This window comes from Lichenostomus cassidix, chromosome 1 (genome assembly GCF_008360975.1).
Source record: "Lichenostomus cassidix isolate B80296 chromosome 1, HeHo_3.0, whole genome shotgun sequence".
In the NCBI taxonomy this organism is placed as follows: Eukaryota; Metazoa; Chordata; class Aves; order Passeriformes; family Meliphagidae; genus Lichenostomus; species Lichenostomus cassidix.
The window spans coordinates 39,810,215-39,829,546 of NC_139479.1; the positions used below are offsets into that span (position 1 = coordinate 39,810,215).

At 42.5% G+C, this 19,332-nt stretch overlaps 1 pseudogene; it reads left to right on the forward strand.

Annotated features, from left to right (window-relative positions):
• Positions 1–17,319: 17,319 nt before the first annotated feature.
• On the forward strand, positions 17,320–18,491 carry LOC146444577 (2-oxoglutarate receptor 1-like; annotated as a pseudogene).
• The last annotated feature ends 841 nt before the right edge of the window (positions 18,492–19,332 follow it).

The following is a 19,332-nucleotide window of genomic DNA, read 5'->3' on the forward strand; positions in this document are numbered from 1 at the left end:
TTGTGGAGAGAGTCTGTTGTATTTGGTTACATGTGTGATTACACTCCAAACTTTCCTTGGCTGTGGAAGCCAAGGACTTTGCCAAGAAATCAGGCCAAAATGACGGTGAAGACTGATTACAACAAAGTTATTTATAACAACCAGAAAAATTAAGTCTTATCAAGTGACAGCATTATCTTTTGGTAATAGACAAATCCATCTTTGTTTGAGAAAGCTAGTTTGTAAATGAAAAAAATTCAGGCCGACAACTGAAGCATAGTGGTTGATATATTGATTTTCATTCCAAGGTTTAGCACATTTATTGCAGCTCTGATAGATCAGAGACCATTTACATGCCTAACAGTGGCCCAACATGTAAGATGCTTGCAAGCCTCATAATGTTTCCAGGAGCTCCACTTCAGGCTGTTGAAAGCCTTTAGTAATGCACCACAATAAGTGGTTAAAAGGAAAACATCCTGTTCAAACAAATCTCCATTAAACTGTCATCTTTATTTTTTAGACTTTTTTATTGCCATTATGGGTACTTGCGTGATTTTTTTTCCCCTTTTTTTGTTTTTGTCTCTCCATTAGGAAGAGGTAGAAAGTGACTCCCTAAACAGAATTTTTCATGGTTTGAAATGTACACAAATTGAGCAAGCACTGTGCGCAGAACATGGAAATAACACATAGCAGTGCTGCTTTTGTTTGCAATTAAGTGATGTGGAGCCATAAAACAAATTCAGCTACAGCTCCTGCAAATATCACAATGATAAGTTTAAGTCTGCTTCTTGCTCACAAGCAAATAACCTTCACCTGGGCCAAGCACACTGCAGTGATTCTGGCCCACACATTAACAACAAATACATGTCAAGGTGGAAGAGCAGGAAGCTCATTAGATTGAGATACAAATAATGAAGCTTCCAGTATCGAAACCATAAATGAAAACAAAATGACAGAAAAATGCTGAGCAGGCTGTCAGAGGAGTATTTTTTAAAGGCCAGGGGAAGAACCCTTCCCTGCCTTCCTGGGGTGACAGCCTTCCTGGGGTCCCCATTGCCTCCTCCCCAAGGAGGACAAGGAGTGAAGCATTAGGCTGTCCCCTGGAAAAAGCTCACCAGGCCCCACAGCAGGGATGCTCAGGGTCAGGGCAGGGATATCCAGGCTGTGCTGAGAGAAGAGGCAGAGCTTGGCTGGTTCGAGAGGGAGGAAACCCAACCCTTCTCCCAGGCGTCTGTCAAAGGGCAAGTGGCGACACAGTCACTGGGGGCAGCAAGGGAAATGTCAGTGGTACGTAATGAAACAAAATCTTCCCTGTGAGGGTGGCTAAGCACTGAAGATGTTTGCCCAGGAAAGTGGGGATCCTTGGAGATTTCCCAAGTTAGACAATTAAATGTTTGTTATTCCAGTTCTCTGCACAAAGTGGGGACCCTGGCAGCAGCACAGACCTTTGCTGTGTGCTGTCATCAAGCAGTGATAGTTCAGAGCTGTTCTGCATGGTACAGATATATCGTTTAAAGTTACTGTGCCCTGCAGCAGCACGTCCCTGCTAAACACTGTGAGCTGGCCTTGCTGCCCATGCCTCCGCAGTGCCTACTGAGTGTGAGGTCCAACTGTGAAGGTCAGAATATCCTATAAACTGCACAGTATCCACCAAACCTTTACCTCCTGCCAAGTCACTCGCTCGTGACTGCAGGGGAAACAACTGCGTGCCCTTGGCAGTTGTGCGGCTTTCACTACGCCACAGTACTTATCACATGCGTGGCATCAGATGCAACAAGCTTTTCTTCCCACCCTCTGCTTTTTTGGTAGCTCTTCTGCAATTCTCTTCCCAGTCTTAGCACTCATTTCACTCTTGGTCTCACTTTGGGGAATCTTTAGTGTAGCACAAACTCTACTTTTTTGTTTTCTTGTGTTAAACTTCAGACTAAGTTTTTAACAAATTATTTGTGTCATACTAGTAGCTCTAAGTTCAGTGTTTAATTGTTTCTTTTAACAGAACCAAAAGGCTAGGTTGCACCATAAAAAAAGTGCAAAAGGCACTTTTGCAGCATAAGCCGCTGGTGAAAAAATTTTCAGTGCTTTCCATGTAGGCTTGGTGAATGCGGTTGGCAACTAAAACCAGCTGAGAACATCTTTTTGGTAAACACTCTTTTTACCTTGAAAATACTGCAGTATCAGCAGCCCACTGAAAAGTATTTCAAACCATGATACATAAATTTCTCACAGTGTAAGAAAGGCATTAAACTCTGATGTTGGGAATGCCAGTTGCCGTTGAAGAGCATGGTCAGCAATTCAATCAGTGGTTTGAAAGAATTTGCTGAAAATACTCAGTTGTCCACATTAAAATGTCATATATTCCTTACAAGGCAGCAAATGACCAAAGAGTTAATTCTGTTCTAGCTGCACCTCTGTAACAGCTACTCAACTTTTGCAACATTTTATTGACTTTCATTGAAAGTGCCAGTCTTGGTTCCTGTCGAAAGGCAACCACTTTCTGAAGTTTTATCAGAAACATAACTTGAGCCTTGAATGGAGAAAATACTAGAAAAAAATCACATCTTTTGACAAAAATGTACACATATATTGTATATACATACCTTATTGATTTTCTAAACAGTTGTTTAGGCAAAATCACAGGGGAAAGACACTGAAAATTGACTGGAATACAGTCAAAAAAAGGCTTTTTACATTTTCGTGGGTTTGTGGTTTTTTTTTTTTTACTTCATAGTGATGAACCTTTGAATTTTTTTTCCAACACCGTACATATTTTCCTTCATGTAGCCTAGCCATGCTCTGACCCTGTGCCTCCAGTGTATATGTATGTGAGGGTCACTATGTAATTATTTTTCCTTCATCTGCCACACACTCAGCAAGGTATGGAACAGACTTTGGTAGATGACAGCATGTAAGGCAAGGCTGATTGCAAACATATGAATAAACTCTTGCATTTGTATCACTAGGAGCACAAACAGTTGCCAAGAGAGAGGAAAAAAGCCCTTTCCAGCAATTATTTTATTGTCCATATATACTGTTGTGGGAGTTTTCCTTTTGAACTACTAGCAATGAATGATATTGTGGGAACTATTATTGTTAGATTTCTGTAATATTTTTTAGAGTAAAAAGTTAACATGGCAAAAATGGTGGGTTTGTTTTTCCCCAGGCCAATACCACTTTCCCCAGGATTTTTATCTGACATCAGAACTGGGCTGGAATGGGTAGCTATGGGCATAAGCATTGCAGACAAGTTTCTGCCAACCCCTGACTGGGTTGCAAAACTAGTTTGTGACCAGAAAACTACAGTGCTTACTTGGAAAATGGGGTAACTGGGTTTAACTTCTGGTACTGTCACCAAGAAACAGAGCATGGATGGAGTGGGGGAAGCACCCTCAAAACCCTGCTGTTGATGGCACAAGACCTTGAGTAACTGAGGATCCAATGGAGCAAGGAGGAGAAATACTCACCCTATCTCCAGATGAGCAGCCAGCCCTCCCAAGCGAGGAATTAAGCTCCTTCCTTACTTTTCCAAAGACTTCCTGGGTCTTGCACTTGGGTCATAACAACCCCACATAGCGCTCCAGGCTTAGGGTAGAGTGTCTGGAAAGCTGTCCAGCAGAAAAGGACATGGGAGTGCTGGTCAACAGCCACTGAGGAAGAGCCAGTGATGGCCAGGAGAGCCAATGGCATCCTGGCCTGTATCAGCAATAGTGTGGCCAGCTGGACCAGGGCAGTGATTGTCCCAATGTACTCAGCTCTGGTGAGGCCACACCTCGAATCCTCTGCCCAATTTGGGTCCCTCACTACAAGAAAGACACTGAGGAGCTGGAGTGAGTCCAGAGAAGGGCAATAGAGATGGTGAAGGGTCTGGGGCACAAGTCCCATGTGGAGCAGCTGAGGGAGCTGGCGTTGTTTAGCCTGGAGAAAAGGAAGCCCAGGAGGGACCTTACCACTCTCTACAATTGCCTGAAATAAGGGTGTAGCCAGGTGGGGATCAGCCTCTTCTCCCAGGTAACAAGGGACAGGACAAGAGCAGTGGTACTGAAAGCAAGACTGGTGACCAACCAGCCTTAGAAACACCATTCAGGTAGCTAAAGCTGGCAAATATATCTGTACTTTAGGACAGGCAACTGTCTCTCCTTGAACCATTGGGCAAAACATAGTGTTCTATTTATTTTACTTGATTTGATGATCAAAAATAGCTGTATTGGGATGTAGCTGGTATCACCAGCACTCCTCATATCCAGGCCAAAGGGAGTCTTCAGTCCCAGGGACTCTGTGCAGCCTGTAGGAACAGTGCTCCAGGAGTGGAGTTTGTTTTCACCATGGAGGTCTCATGATGTCCCATCTCCTCACAGAACATGTCATGATCCTTACCTTAGTACCTCAGCTGCCCAGCAGTTGAGGATAAGCTTCACTGACACTCTTGCTGTGAGCTGCTGTTGAGTGGAAAATTACTGTGAGTGTGAGATGGCACAGCCCAGCAGTTTTCATTAGACTTCACTGCTGTATCCTAAAAGAGAGACACAAAGCTCAGGAATATTGCCCTTCAGCATGGTAAATACGTGTATAGCTACTGTATGGCATTTACAGAGGCATTACAGTCCTGCATAATAGTTCCATTTCAAGAGATATAAAAAAGCAAACCCTTGCATGATGCTTTATAATCATATATTTCATTGAAAATATGTCTATAAAGCCCAATTTTCCTGTCCTACCAAACTTGTGCTCACAGTGAGGAAAAGCACAAGGCCAGCATAAGTCTCCCACATCTTTTGTTTGCCTGACAGGCATGTGGCTGTGCAATGAGCTGATAATCAAAGGCTTTACATCAGAACAGCCGTAATTTTTCTGATCGCTTCATAAAACATGTAAGCCTTACAGAAATAATTCAAGTTTGAGTCTATGCCTCCAAAGGAGGTTTGTGGGTGTTTCAGTATTTTGGTTTTTTTGTTTGGTTTTTTTAAGGATGAAAACATTACCACCTAGTGGCAAGACTTCAGAACATAGCAAACCTAATGTCAAATCCTGGATCAAAAAAACAAGTATCCTGAGTTTCTGTGCTTGACAAAACAAGAACAAGGTGAAAAACAATTACAAATTCAAACAGGCAGCAGAAAACTGGGTGTAGATATATCTGCGGGGGCAGGTAAATTTCTGAAATTCTCAAGTTGAAACCTGTGGCTTGCCAGCTGCAGCTAGTATGTGCTGGTTATAAATTGTCATCCCACCTGAACTGCACAAACATGGCACATCCTCCATTTAACAAATAAATGTGAGATGAACCCTACAGGTAGGAAGCTGATCCCATGTTGTGCTTTTCCTCATGGACTATTCAGACCAGGAAAATTAGGCTCCAGGTGATGTAAAGAAGTGCTGGTGCTGATAAGAGGAGCTCCCAAAGTGAAGTAGCAGTCTCAGAAAGAAGAAGGGAGTCTGGAAAAATGAAAGCATGTATCTGGCCTGAAGGCATAACCCAGCAGTGGTGAAGATGGAGGAGAACAGATAGCTTACAGCCCATAATGCCTGAGGCTGTTAAGGAAGAGCAGCAGCACAGCACGAACCAACCTTTCTGCTTGATCATCCTCAGTCAGCAGCACCCTTGCTGCTGAGATGGAGGTGACACTTTGTGACCACAGTGCTGGGGTCAGCCAGGGAGCAGGTGGCTCAGAAGGCACAGTAAATCTCTGGTTTCTTAAATAAGCCCCAGTTAATCCAGAGCCACTGCAGGTTGTTGTTCACTGTGTCTCACCCATGAGAGCACTCTATGTCCAAATGATCCTTATCAGCTAACTACTATTCCCAATTAATGTGTGTGGTTGAATCCATGAGGTTTCCCTTCATGTTACCTAAACTCTTTGGTTTAATTCCACTTATACACTTGCCAACAATTTTACTTTTTTTTTCTGCTGACACACTACCATAATTTTGCATAATCTCCGTGGTGGATGTAACTCACTGAAAGAAGGTGTACACTGACTTCCCCTGGAGAAACTCAAGAACTGCCAGACTGATATACAACCCCATCAGGATTATTAATAACAGTGCTAATTTGATAAATCTGACATTTTTCAAAGAGTCTTCTATAAACAAGCATTTGATGCTTGACTGATATCTCTGTTGGCGTGGGTATAGACTGTGATTCAGAAGGAATGGAATCTGTGGCAGATTTGTATTTGTGAAATATCTTGCCTTCAGCATCTCTCTCAAATGATGTCCCAGTTTTGTAATTCTTCCATTCTGCCTTGCTCTTGAAATTGCATATCCACAGCAGACATTAATGATACAGAAAATTGGTGACTCTTTTTGTAAACACCTTCTGGTCCTGTGGAGTGAAACTCTAGGGATCCAGACACAAATGGAAGCATTTATGTAATTGTTATATCAAAACAATGGATTTATTTTTTTTCTGGCAGGAAAATTACCTTATGTGAAAAACCTTTTAAAAGGCCACTATTTGAGAGAGCAGCTGGTTTTGATAGGAGACAACCAGACAGATCTCTAGAGGAAGTCAGAAATTACTGTGATTTCCCCACATTGTTAAAAAATGAAGTTTACTGTGATGTACAGTGAGAGCTGTCATCCCTGTGAGAGCAACTAATATTTCTTTTCAGGGAAGCTGGTTCTTAATTTACTGAAAAAATAAGGCAAACAGTACAGGTACTCCCACAGGTTACAAGTTTGCAGTGCCTGGACACTAGTCTGATCTCCCAGTGGACTGGTCTCAAGGGGACTCTGAATATGTTGTTAAAAATAAGTGCAACATATTGACACTGTCGATTGTAGGAAGTTCTCTGCAGCCCTTTGAAAGCTCCAGCCCTCAGTGCTTTGGGGATAACTGTGATGAAGTGGATGTACAGATGCCAGAGAGCTGCTGGGCAGAAAGCAAAGCAGGCTTTGCCTGCATGGCTTGGGCTGGCAGCCTTCCACTCTCAGACACTGTCAGAGAGTTTGTTCTTCACTCATAAGACGGATAGCCAAGAAATTCTCCTTCAGCCCCTCAGCACCCAAATTTACTATTAAGCTTCCTCTGATCAATGCATCAAAATGGTGAGTTTTTGACCAGCTGGGTAGTTCTGCATAATTTAGCATAATTCCAACACACATTTCAAAGAGTGAGGTAAACCAAACCAAACAAACAAATACAAAAAACAATCCTGTACTAAAAAACCACCAGAAATATACAGCTCATTAGGAATTCCATATACCTTTCTTTGGGGACTAAGAACAAGGTGAAGGTATAATATCTTGTCTAGGAAGGGGAAGGCTCTGGGCATACTTTATTGCAGCCTTTGAATACTTAAAGGGGTCTTATAAGAAGGCTGGGGAGAGGCTTTTTGCAAGGGTATGCAGTGATAGGACAAGGGGCAATGGCTTTAAACTGAGGGAGGGTAGTTCAGATTAAATCAGGAAGAAATTCTTTACTGTGAGGGTGGTGAGGCACTGGAACAGGTTGCCCAGAGAAGCTGTGGATGCTCCATCCCTCAAGTATTCAAGGCCAGGCTGGATGTGGCTCTGAGCAAACTGGTCTGGTGAACTCCCACAGCAGGAGTGGAACTGAGAGTCCTTTCCAATCCAAACAATTCTATGATTCTGTAAAAGCTATGATTTTCTATGTAGACATCTTTTTATAGCAAAATACAGTTTTCACTCAGTACAATTATGATCAGCAGTCACTCTTCCCTCACACCCATACATACTTAAAAAAGGATACAACATTTCAGTAGAAAAACCAAGAGGCTACCCAGGGAAGCTGTGTATGCCTCATCCCTGAAAACATTCAAGGACAGCTTGAATGGGGCTTTAAGTAACCCAATCTAGTTGAAATATCCCTATGCATTGCAGGGGGGTTGGACTAGAGGACCGTTGAAGGTCCCTTCTCTCCAAACTATTCCATGATTCTATGTGTTAGGCAACAGTGACATCTACTGTCCACCAGTACCAGCAGCCAGAGCAGAGGCAATGCTGTCCTGCTGGCCAAAATCCTCACTCACAGGAGCACAAGGACACTGGTGGAAGGAGTCTCTGCTCATTTCCATCCTCAGGTTTTCAGTCTGTATCCTCAGGTAAAATGAATGAGAGGTAGTATTTTAGTAAATATTATTCAATCACCCAGGCTTCTGGTTGATCAACAAAAATGGAATTTGCAGTTGTAATTCCCAAAGTTAGGGCACACATGACCAAAGCAGTATCACTAGCAACTCAGAACAGACCAATCAAGAAGGTGGAAGCTCTCAGTAATTGGGGGTGTGTAACCAGAGAGCCAAATTCTCTTTCATTTTGAGGAGGAATCTGCAGGGAATGAGGATCTGGGCTGTGAAATCAAACAAATCAAATACACGGAAGCATTTTGATACTGAAAATGGATACAACCTAATCTGTGAACAGATCTCAAGGCCCCCCATATGGACATATGTGTGCCCTTTGCCCTGCTCTACATTGAAATACCACAGAGCAGGCCTGGAAATAAAAAGTGTTCCCATTAAAAACAAACCTTACAATTTGCTTATCAGAAATTAGATTAAACAGTAGAAATATTTTTCAGACCACAAGTCAAGTGAGTAATTTCAGAATACAAATTTCTATCTAAATACAGGCTACTTTCTGCATGTGAATGCTCAGGGTAACCAAGCACACACATATGCACGCAGCCATACATATCCAAATCCTAGTTATGAAAAAGAGTATAAAGGACTGCAAAATATTGAGGACTAATAAAATAGAAAAAATAAGCTCTTTCAGCTAAAAATTTTGGTTTTGCAGCCTCATGAAAAACAGTGAGGGAACAGACAAGCCTGGCTGGTAAACAGAACTTTCTGGCTGTGGAAAGGATTGGATGCAGCATAGGGTAGCTTTGTTATATATCAAGGCCTGTTTTTCCTGAAGCAGTAAGACACTTAGATGCTTCTCACTCTTGAATTGATTGCTTAACCTTACCCTTGACTTTCATAGCTTGCAGACTTCAGAGGATCAAAAGACCCTGGAACCAAGCAGGTTGGCAGGGGCATCATGAGGCCTCTAGTGCAATTGCCTGTTCAAAGCAGGGTTGACACTAATTTCAGGCCAGGTTTCTCAGGACTGTGTCCAGCTGGGACTTGTAAATCTCCAGGGATGACACCTGCACAACCTCTCTGGATGGCCTCCTGTTCTACCTCTGTCTTGAGGGAGAAAAGATTTCTCTTACCATGATCTCCAAATGCATCCAACTAAATTTGACTGAATGACATTTTTGGTTTTTGACCACAAAAAGGCAGCAATAGAGGGAATAAGGGAAGACAAAGGCCTTTTGAAACACCATTGGGCCTATGGGCCAGCTGAGCGTGCAAGGGGAAGAATACACAGACACCAAAAATAGGCAGACACCGGCAGACTGGCTCAGGCACTGCTTAGGACTAAGAAATGTTTCACAAGAGGTGACCATCATGCCTAGATCTGTACCCTCAACTGCTCTTCCACTGAATGTGCTCAATGTTTGGTAATTGTGCTGGAAAAGATTTCATATTTTTATAAAAGTAAGACTTTTATTCTTGTCTTCCAGTGAAATGACCTAAGGGCAAAGGTGGTCCACGGAAATCTTAGCTTTTTGCCTCAGCTAATCTTCACACAGTATGAGATCTTAAAGAAAGAAAAAGAGCTGCAAATAAAACACACCAAAGACTAACATCTCCTATCTTGTTGTACAAGGCCTCATGGGTATTTTTGGCATTCTTCAATTATTTTGTTGTTTCACTCCAAGAAACACTTACAAAACGTGGGAAAATAAATTGGGAACAAACTTAGATCTTTGGAATATACACATCTGACTTGCAGAGCTTCCATGCACAGGAAGGGTGTGGATCCATCCAGGATGCACCCATCTACCCTGCTAGGTCCTGCAGTCACAGTGATACTCCCATGGGGGCAAAGATGTAACACCAGGAGAAAGAAATAGAGGTGTTGGCACCATGTTTTAGCAGTCTGAGTTTCCCACTGAGTGCAGGAAGGAAGTGGTCAGTGCAGGAAGGAGAATGAATAGCCGGAAGAACGCGTGGAGGTGCTTCAGTGGTGAAAACTGCTAAGCTGCCAATGCTTACAGGACATCTGCACCCTGGGAATTTTATGCAGAATCACAGGAAAAGGAAAGCTTTTGCCAAAGGAAAAACTATGGATGTGAATGAAAATATGTGCATGTGCTTTGTGCATGTTTTAAATCACCTTGATGACAATTGGTGAATGCATTTCAATGGTAGGTCCTTAAAATCTCTCAACTGCAAGTATAAAACATCACTGTTGGAAAAAGAGGGGAACAACATGGCAGGAAGCATGTGGCCAATAAAGTCAGATGATATTTATTGGGGGAATCAAGGGTAATTAATATTCAGCCCCCACTGATGCCCATAACACTTTTGAAAACCTCATATGAGTCAATGTGAAATCTAGCAATCTGACAGATAACATCTTTGAAGTCTTCACTTAGAAGGGACCCAAAACATAAGGGCAGAGTAATTTTAAAGTCATTCCTTACACAGCATGAAAATTATTCAAAACCATTTATTGGCAGATTACACAGTGGATGTAAAAATACGTGCTAAGGAACATCTAACATTGAACAAAGAATTTGAAATAACTAAATGATTTAAGAAAATCTCTTTCCAAGCAGAAAAAAGCAACTAAGTTTTGCTGGGACTGTAGCAGGGGAATCCCATTTATTTTCTGACAGAAGGAGGCAATCTCTGACAACTGAATCACCTTAAGGTATTTATATTTTGTAAGCAAGCTGAAGGCTACATCGCACAGCATAGCCATGCCTGAAAAGCAGGAGAGACACTCTGACAAGGGCTATGCTGTGGACACTTTCCTTGCTGACACTGTGTGACAGCAGTTGCTTTGCTGCATAACTCCACTGCTCTATATGATAAAAGTGGGCAGCACAACGTTCTTTGTTCTGTTGTTGCTGGGGCAGCATTGGCATGGGATTTTTTGTGATTCTTAGACCCTATTAATTGCAATTCTTCTTTCTGCTTTTCCTACTCTGGGTGATGGTTTCCTAGCCCAGTACATCTATTTACATTCCTGTCTCAACACCAGTAAGAGGTGGAGAGGAAGATTTCATCCACTTTCAGATTTTTCAAGGAAACAGGGGTACAATAATCTCTCCTCTCATCTCTCCCCTATGGCTGGGCAGAAAGTGCCCAGGGTCATCACCTGATGCTCCAATCAGAGTAAGCAGGAATACCTATGTGATCCGAGGACAAAAGACAAAGAAGCAGGAAAGATTCACTGCTTGCTGTAGGAGAATTGTTGTAGAAGAGACGCAGGCGGGGAGGCAGGGAGGTGCGGCGGCAAAAGGACGCACAGCCAGCAGTCTGCGGTTCTCCAGAAGTTTATTGTGAGGCACATCGGGGAAGGTCCGGGGAAGGAGAGACGAGGCGGAGAAGCAGGGACGGGCACAGGGTCTGGAGCTCCAGAGGCTGCAAGCTGTCAGCAGCAGTTAGTCTCAAAAAAGGGTCTGAGCACCCAGTGGCATGGGGTTTTAAGGGGCGGGAGAGAGGGAGGGGTTTGGCACGCAGGCCAACCGGGAAAGCCATAGGGAAACCCCAACACAAAAACCACCCAAAAACAAAAAAACCACACCAAAACACCCCCCCCACAAAACCCCAAAACACCAACCAAAACCCCCAGAAGAGGGACAGGGGTAACAACCAATCATTACAAGGGAGGGGAGGATACATAATTCAAACCAACCAGTGCTGTACAACTTAAGAGGGGAACAAAGAGGAACAGTCTAGAAACAACCTATATATGGGAAAGGGGCGAGGGAGGAGTTTGGACCAATGATCTTCCCTGCTGGTGCATACATTGCTGCAGGGGCTCATGGGCTGATCTTCCTGTCACCATGAGTGAACAGCACAGGCTGTCCCTGCCCCCACGGCCAGGCCTCTGGTTGGCAACTTGGAGGCATCAACCTCCACAGAGAATGTTAGGGCTTGGAAGGGTGAAGAAGGTGGAAGAGCTTGGGAGTTGTGCAGAGGAGTCCACCCTTGACAGCCTGGGCAGAATCCTGAGGTAGCTTGGGCAGAGCTGACTGATGCATGCACACTGGGGATGCCTGGAGTTTCTCCGAGTCTGGCACTGCAGAGACATGGCTCCAACCATATTGCCAGAGATGCAGAAACCCAGGATGGAGACTGGAGGACCTAATGTTCCACCTCACAAAGCCAGCGGCAGGAAGAAAACTTGGTAGAGAAGCCCAGATGGATCACAGGGTCACAGGATGCCTAAGAAACAAAACAATCAGGAAGAAGTATGAAAAGGGATTGGATTATTACATTTAAATACTTCCACAAAACCAGAACAGCCATTGCTAAATGGGCTTCTCTCTCCTTGTAGCAGAGACACATATGAAGAATTTGAAAGGCTAGAACTGCAAACTAGAGAGTCATACTAAAGTCTAAATGTGATTTCAGTTGTGGACATAATTTGCCATTAGAACAAACTACTAAAGGAATAAGAGGATTTTCTCCCTCTCTCTCTTCAAATCCAGATTGTCCCTGTAGTCATAATTAATAAAAACCCCCATGCTAAATACAGTTTATGGGAGTTCTGAGCTAAAAGCTTATGGCCTTGGGTGTACAAGGCCCTGGGGATATGACCTTTTATACTGTGTTTTCCAAAGGTCCTTTTAGCCTTTAAAGCCCATGAATCTGTCCTGCAAAGCTATCTGACAGTATCATCTCATGTTTCTCTGTGACTGTATGATTATTTATGCAAAATACACTCAAAATTGGTTCAAAAATTCCAAAGGGGAAGAATCTACAATATTACTGCAGGGAATTGTTTCAGTAGAAACCATTCTACTACCCTCACTAAGAAATACTTGTGCTTTACTGCCATCCTGGATTGTTATAACTTCAGCTATGCTGATTCCAGGGCTCTCTTCCCATGAATGGGATCATGGCTATCACCTGTTTCTGTTTAAATATGCTCTCAAATAAACTAATCAGAAAGAATCTCTAATGACTCAAAGTCTTGCAAGGCATGTCACATCATCTCCCAGTATTTCATTTATTCCTGAAGCTCTTTTCCAGGTACTCACAATTTTTCAGAACATTTTCCTGAACTACAAACACTAAACCTGAGATGAAGCATTGAAGTAATGATGCCATTTTAATATAATTTGAATTGCAATGCCAGAACAATATCCAGTCTTACTCCAAAATATTGTACCAGAGCAGAAAATTGTTTCTCAAATGATGAATTAAAAAAAAACCCAAAACCAACTCTCTATGTCTTATACATTGACAGGAACTCATAAATAAAATGCAGAAAGTCCTTCATTCAGGTGTGTAGGGATAAACTTTGACCCTTGACTACATACAGCTTTACACCCCTGGTGTCTATATGCCCTTTGTAACATGTACCATTTCCATGATGCAGAGTACAGAAATTAGTACCATCAGGTACCCAGTCACAAGCTAAACAGTGGTTTCAACCCTTTCTGTAAACAACGGTGGCTTATATCAGCTGTTACTCAGGCATTTAGGAGTCCAAAAGCAATGCTCACACTCAAGGCTGATGTTACAGCATTTATACCAGAAAGAGTTAAGGAGAACAGATTTTTTTATGACAAGCTGAAAGTTGTACATGTGAAGATGGCAAATAGTGAAAGCATCAGGTAGAGAAACAGGACAGTTATGCAATAATTTTAAAAGTTATATTTACTAAACAATTTGATCCTGATTCGCCATTACATTATGCTGTACATAATTGCTCATATCTCCAGGTTCACATCTCTTATCGTCATGACAAAGTAAATAATAGCTTCAAAAGAGATCTGAGATGAAGTTCAGTGTTGGAAAACATTCCAATTTTTTTTCAGCCTCATCTAAACATTTCCCTCTCCAGATAATAACTTTCATACCTGTTCTCAGAAGTTTGCAAATATTTAATTCAAAATCAAATCTGTAATGCTTATGCTTTTGAAAGCGCTTTCTTTCAAAAAAAGAGAAGCCTGGAACCAGTGTAAAGATCACTGCTCTGAAACAACTTCAAAACCCAGCTCTTTCCCCAATCTTATACCCATCTCCCACCTCTCCTCTGCTGTGCTCTGGGGCTCAGAGGGCAGATATTCCTTCAGACAGGCACTGAGCCTGCCTGAGTGCTCCCTGCCTGAGTGCTGCTGCCCTGCCCTGCCAGCTAGGGCTGGCAGCAACCCTAGCAATCCACTCCAGCCAAACGGGGCAGGTTACAGGCAGTCCCAGCCAATTTTGTGAGTAAGACAGGGTAGGTCCCCATGTCCCAGGCAGGTGTTAGAGGCCAGATGGGAGGACAGCCAACGCCAGGAGAGCCCTGCTTCTGGCAAAATGGCTGCTAACCTGCAGGTAGGTGAGGGGGCAAAATTGTTCTCGCTTAGCACCATGGAGCCGATGCTGTCTTCACCTGGCAGACACCTGGGAATGGAGCCAGAATTCCTAGCACCTGCCTGTTAGCCCGTGTGGGTTGCTAGAGCTTTCCTGTCGAGTCCCACTGCACAAGCCTGTGGAATGTAAAAGCAAATTCTGCCAGCTGGAGTAAGGTATTTAAGAAACCAGCTGTGAAGAAGGGAGAAGACAACACCAAGGATTTACAGGTAAAATGTATGTTTTGATTTAAAGGTAGAAACTTTGGCGGCAGGGCAAAGTGAATAGAGATGAGCAAAGGTTTATAAGATGATGGAAGCATGGAACAAATTAAACTTATCTGGGATGCATCCAACACTTGAGTTAAATCCACATGCTCTTTCTGCACGAAAATATCTCCTGAATTATAAAGGGTAAGGGAAGGAGGGCTCACATCTTGATCCCTAATATATAATTTGTGTCTTTTAAATCTGAGTCAGTTGAAGAGTTGAACACTACGAGCCAAATTTTATTTTATTCAGCAACACATCTGTGTGAAATATAGTCCAATTACAGGCACTAGGTTACTTTGCCATGGCTGCAGCCATTTGACTTTTATTTCCAGCAGGCTGTAATTAAATTATCACAATGCAGGAGCAGACAAGTTTCCCTTATACGTGACTGCAATTAAAGACATGCAATCACAACATTTTTTAAAGTGACTCCAATCAATTGGTTACAGTAAAGAATACCATGTAATAAAGCAGTGACTCCACCATTAAAACTGAAAGAGGGTTTCTATTTCAATAATCTAGTTCCCTTCTAATACAAGTTCTGCTTTTGGATAATTTATTTAAAGTTCATTATGTGTCTGCAGCATATATCATTTGCCCTTAGCTTGGGCTGCAGAAGTGCCATTATGGTCAATTACTCAGTGTGATAAAATCTGCCACAGTACAAACTGTTCTTTAATTAGATTTAAGTTTTGTCTAAATTCTATTTGTAATTCAGGCAGCAAAATAACAAGGCCAACAGGAACAACTTGCTGTCTCCTTCCTTTGGCGCCTGTTGTAACCTGTTGTAATCCTAGGGCAGTTCAAAACTGACCCCGCATCCACATGCTCTTCTTGCAGTACTTGTCTCTACTTTGGGTTTCCATAACCATTGCAGGGCTTGGTCTGGCCTCTGAGGGAGTTCCTTGACCTGAATCCAGCCATACCATATAGCACAGTGATAGCAAAGGTTCCAAAAGCCCCTGAGGGCAAGAGGCTGCCAGTAGGGACTTCGAGGTTGAGTGTCACTAATGTGCTTTTTGGTGATCACAGGCATTTGCCCTCTGGCCTTTACAGTTTGCTACATCAGCACACTGGTTGGTGGTAAACAAGCTGCTGACAGAATGAAAGTCCCACAAAACCACAAAGAAAGTGCTGTGGGGAGCAGTGCCCAGCCATGCCCTTCAGCTGGCTCAGTAGCTGTGCACGGAGAACAGCAGGATGGGCACAGCCCTGGTGCTTCCAATCCCAGAGAGCACAGCACAGCTACTGCAGGGTGGGGCCTCTGCTCTCAGCCTGCTTCACCATTAGCCACAGCAGAGGCTTCAGGTTGGTTTGGAGATGATGGCATCGCTGCACAGCTGGGAAGTAGAACCACTGGATTTATCCAAACCACCCCTGCACCATCCCCAGCCATGACAAGAGGTTTAAAACTGTTTTGCTCTTTAAAAACTGTTGCCAGTGTTTGGCATACATCTTCTTGAGCTCCAGCTTCAGTTTTCAAAGTATTTTAAATATGTTTGAACCAAATGTTCTACACAAATTTGAATTCAAATTCTGCAACCTTTCTCTGTGAGATCTCACAAGTGAGTGAGAGGAGAAGCTGCAGCAAGAAAATTCAGAGTGAAACAAGAAATAGAAGTGGTGATTCAGTGGGATCCATTTTTACAGATCCAGGCCACAGTAATTTGAGGACAGGCATCATCCTATGAGAAGCTGCGTTCCTCTGGAAAAAATATGCTAGAGATGTATTAATTTTTTTTCCAACAGACATTTGCTCCATTTTAAAAGAAAGAAGGCACTTCTTCACAGCAAATGCATTTACTGAATGCCATGTTAACAGAGATTTGCTATGTGCATCAGTGATCATCTATTTTCTGTACAGACTATATAACAGGCTGTCTTTACTTTCCTCAAATCTTGGTCCTGTCCCATATTGTATTTTGCAACTGGCTGCTTTACAAAGTTGGATGAATTTATGCTGATGTTTCAGAAAATTTCTATCTAAAACTAATGTCAAAGCAAAACACCACTTAAAAATTTTACAGGGATGGAAATTTACATAGCAGCTAACGACAAGCCTAAAAATAACTTTTATATCTTGGCAACATCAATCTTGTTAATGAACTAAAATAATGAAATATTCCTCCATCAGTGGTTCCCAAGAAGCAAGAAGAAAAATATTAACCAACTCCAGTATCAAAAAGAATGTGAAAACATTTCAACAACCACCCAGTTTTTGGTTTTTCTTCCTTAACCAACAAGGCTGCAAATGCCGTTTATGGAACAGTTCTGGACATTACCCTCTATACTTTTGGTCAGTAGCACAGCACAGCTAATCTGTCCTTCTTCTCCATTTGACCCCTGATGAGAGCAGAAAGTGAACTTATACCGGGGGACACACATCAAACACTGTGAAACTGGGAACCCCTTATGTTATAGCGTCATTTTGCCTGTGCAGGCCCTTTCCTGAAAATATGTATTTTAAAATAAAAGTGGATCTATATAAATATGATATGAGGCTTCAAGATCAGGATCAATTCTTATCAAAGCAGCAAGGTCTTTCCTTGTTCATAAAAGGCACTGTAATAGGAGTACCAATGAGCAGTTGAAAGGAAAAGCCTGATTATAAGTTGTTTATAATGAGATATGAGGAGGTTTTTATCTGTCAGTGAACACTAAACATTTCTCTCTTCCTTAACAGCTAACGAGAAAACATGAACACAACAAATAACAACTTAGCCAACCCTATCACCTGGCAAGACACTGATGGTGATTTTTCCAAATGCACTGTGTGGAAGTTGGTCTGAAGACTTTGTACCTCCACATTATGTAGAACATCATCTTCCTGGTGGGCTACCTGGGAAGCTTCATTGTCATTTGTGCTTACAGTTTCAAGAGGCCTTGAAAGAGCAGCACCATAATCAGGCTGAACCTGTCACTCACAGACCTGCTCTACCTCACTGGCCTTCCTTTCCTGATACACTACGATGGTACTGGGAAGCACTCAATTTTTGGTGAATTCATGTGCAAGTTCATCTGCTTCAGCTTCCACTTCAAATTGTACAGCAGCATCCTCTTCCTCACCTGCTTTAGCGCCTTCCACTATGTGGTGATTCACACAATGAACTTCTTCCACATCCAGAGGAAGCGGTGAACAGCAATGGCTTGCACATCCATTTGGTTGATCTCACTGGAAGCTGTCAGCTCTGTCAATTTCTTGATCTCTTCAAAAGAGACACAAAACACAAAGTCCTTATATCTTAACCTTACCTGCTCTGACACAGTGGGCACAATCAGGTGGCCGCTGACCAGCCTGGCCTTCTTCTTGCCTTTGCTGATGGTGATTCTGTGCTATGCACTCATCATTTGTGCCTTAACCACTGGCCCACACATGGGCTTGCTACAAACAAAAGGCTTGTAAACTTGCTGTCGTCCTCTTGGTGGTGTTCTATGTGTGCTTCCTCCCCTTCTATGTTTTTCAGGTGGCTCTGTTGCCTAAGATCGGAAGAAAAACTTTCCAAACAATATTAAAATTATAACATAAAGAGCAGACTTTTAATGAAGGCTTTCATTAAAAGACTGCTCTTTACGTTATCAATTCTAATATTGTTTGGAGAGTTTTTCTTCCGATCTTAGGCAACAGCTCAGGTTAACTATGTTTGTGTCCAGTTAGTTGTCACATGGAGAACAAATCCATTCTGCCTACATCATCTCTCAGCCACTGGCTCCATTCAACATGTGTGGCAACCTATCTCTTTATGTCTTGATGGAAGGCAACTTCCAGCAAGCCATGCTCTCTCTTTCAAGGTATAAGTGGAGCAAATACATTCTGTAGTCTAGGAGCAAAAATCACATGAACAAGTCAGAAATCACATCAAAGTTGTGAAGGAGTCCCTTGAAGTAAATTCCAGCAAACCCAGGATGGCTTTGGTGCTGTAAGCTCCTGCAAAGACAGCTGTGTTGAGATGATAGCAAGAACTGCAGCTGCCTTCGCCCTCTCCCTGCAGTAGAGCACTCATCAAAAAGCTGTCTTGGGAGAAGGTTTACATACACCTCTCTTAGCAACCAAAGAAAGAGAAGGGAAAAGACAAGATTGTAAGCCACCTTGAAGGTGAAATATAAAACCATCCAGCCAGACTGTTCCCAAGACATTCAGGAAACACGGAGTTCTCTAGCTCTGAGCTTTGCTATTGATTACAGAAACATGGAGAGCTTAGTTTGGACATGAGAACAACTTCCATTGATTTCAGTGTTGTCACTGATGTAGTGCTTTGTTTATTACAGCCCAAGAAAAACACAGCAGATATTGTCCCAGTTGCTGAAACCACTGAATTACACACTTAGAAAGTTCCTAGATAGATCAGATATTTTCAGATTGGGTGGACCCAATGAACTTCAGCATAGAGCACTGAGCAACTCAATGGTGAAATCTCAGAGCTGGCCTAGGGGAGGATGAAAAGAATGTGAGAGGTGGACATACATGGTGAATAAAAGGATATATAAGTATATATACATGTGTGTGTGTATGTGTATGTATATATATATATGTAAATATATAAGAGAACAATAGAATGGCTTGGGCTGGAAAGGACCTTAAAGAAGACCATCTAGTGTCAACCCTCCTGCCCTAGGCAGGGAAACCTTCCACTAGACCAGGTTACTCAGAGCCCCATCCAATCTATCCTTGAGCTCATATATATGTGTGTGTGTGTATATATATGGAAAAA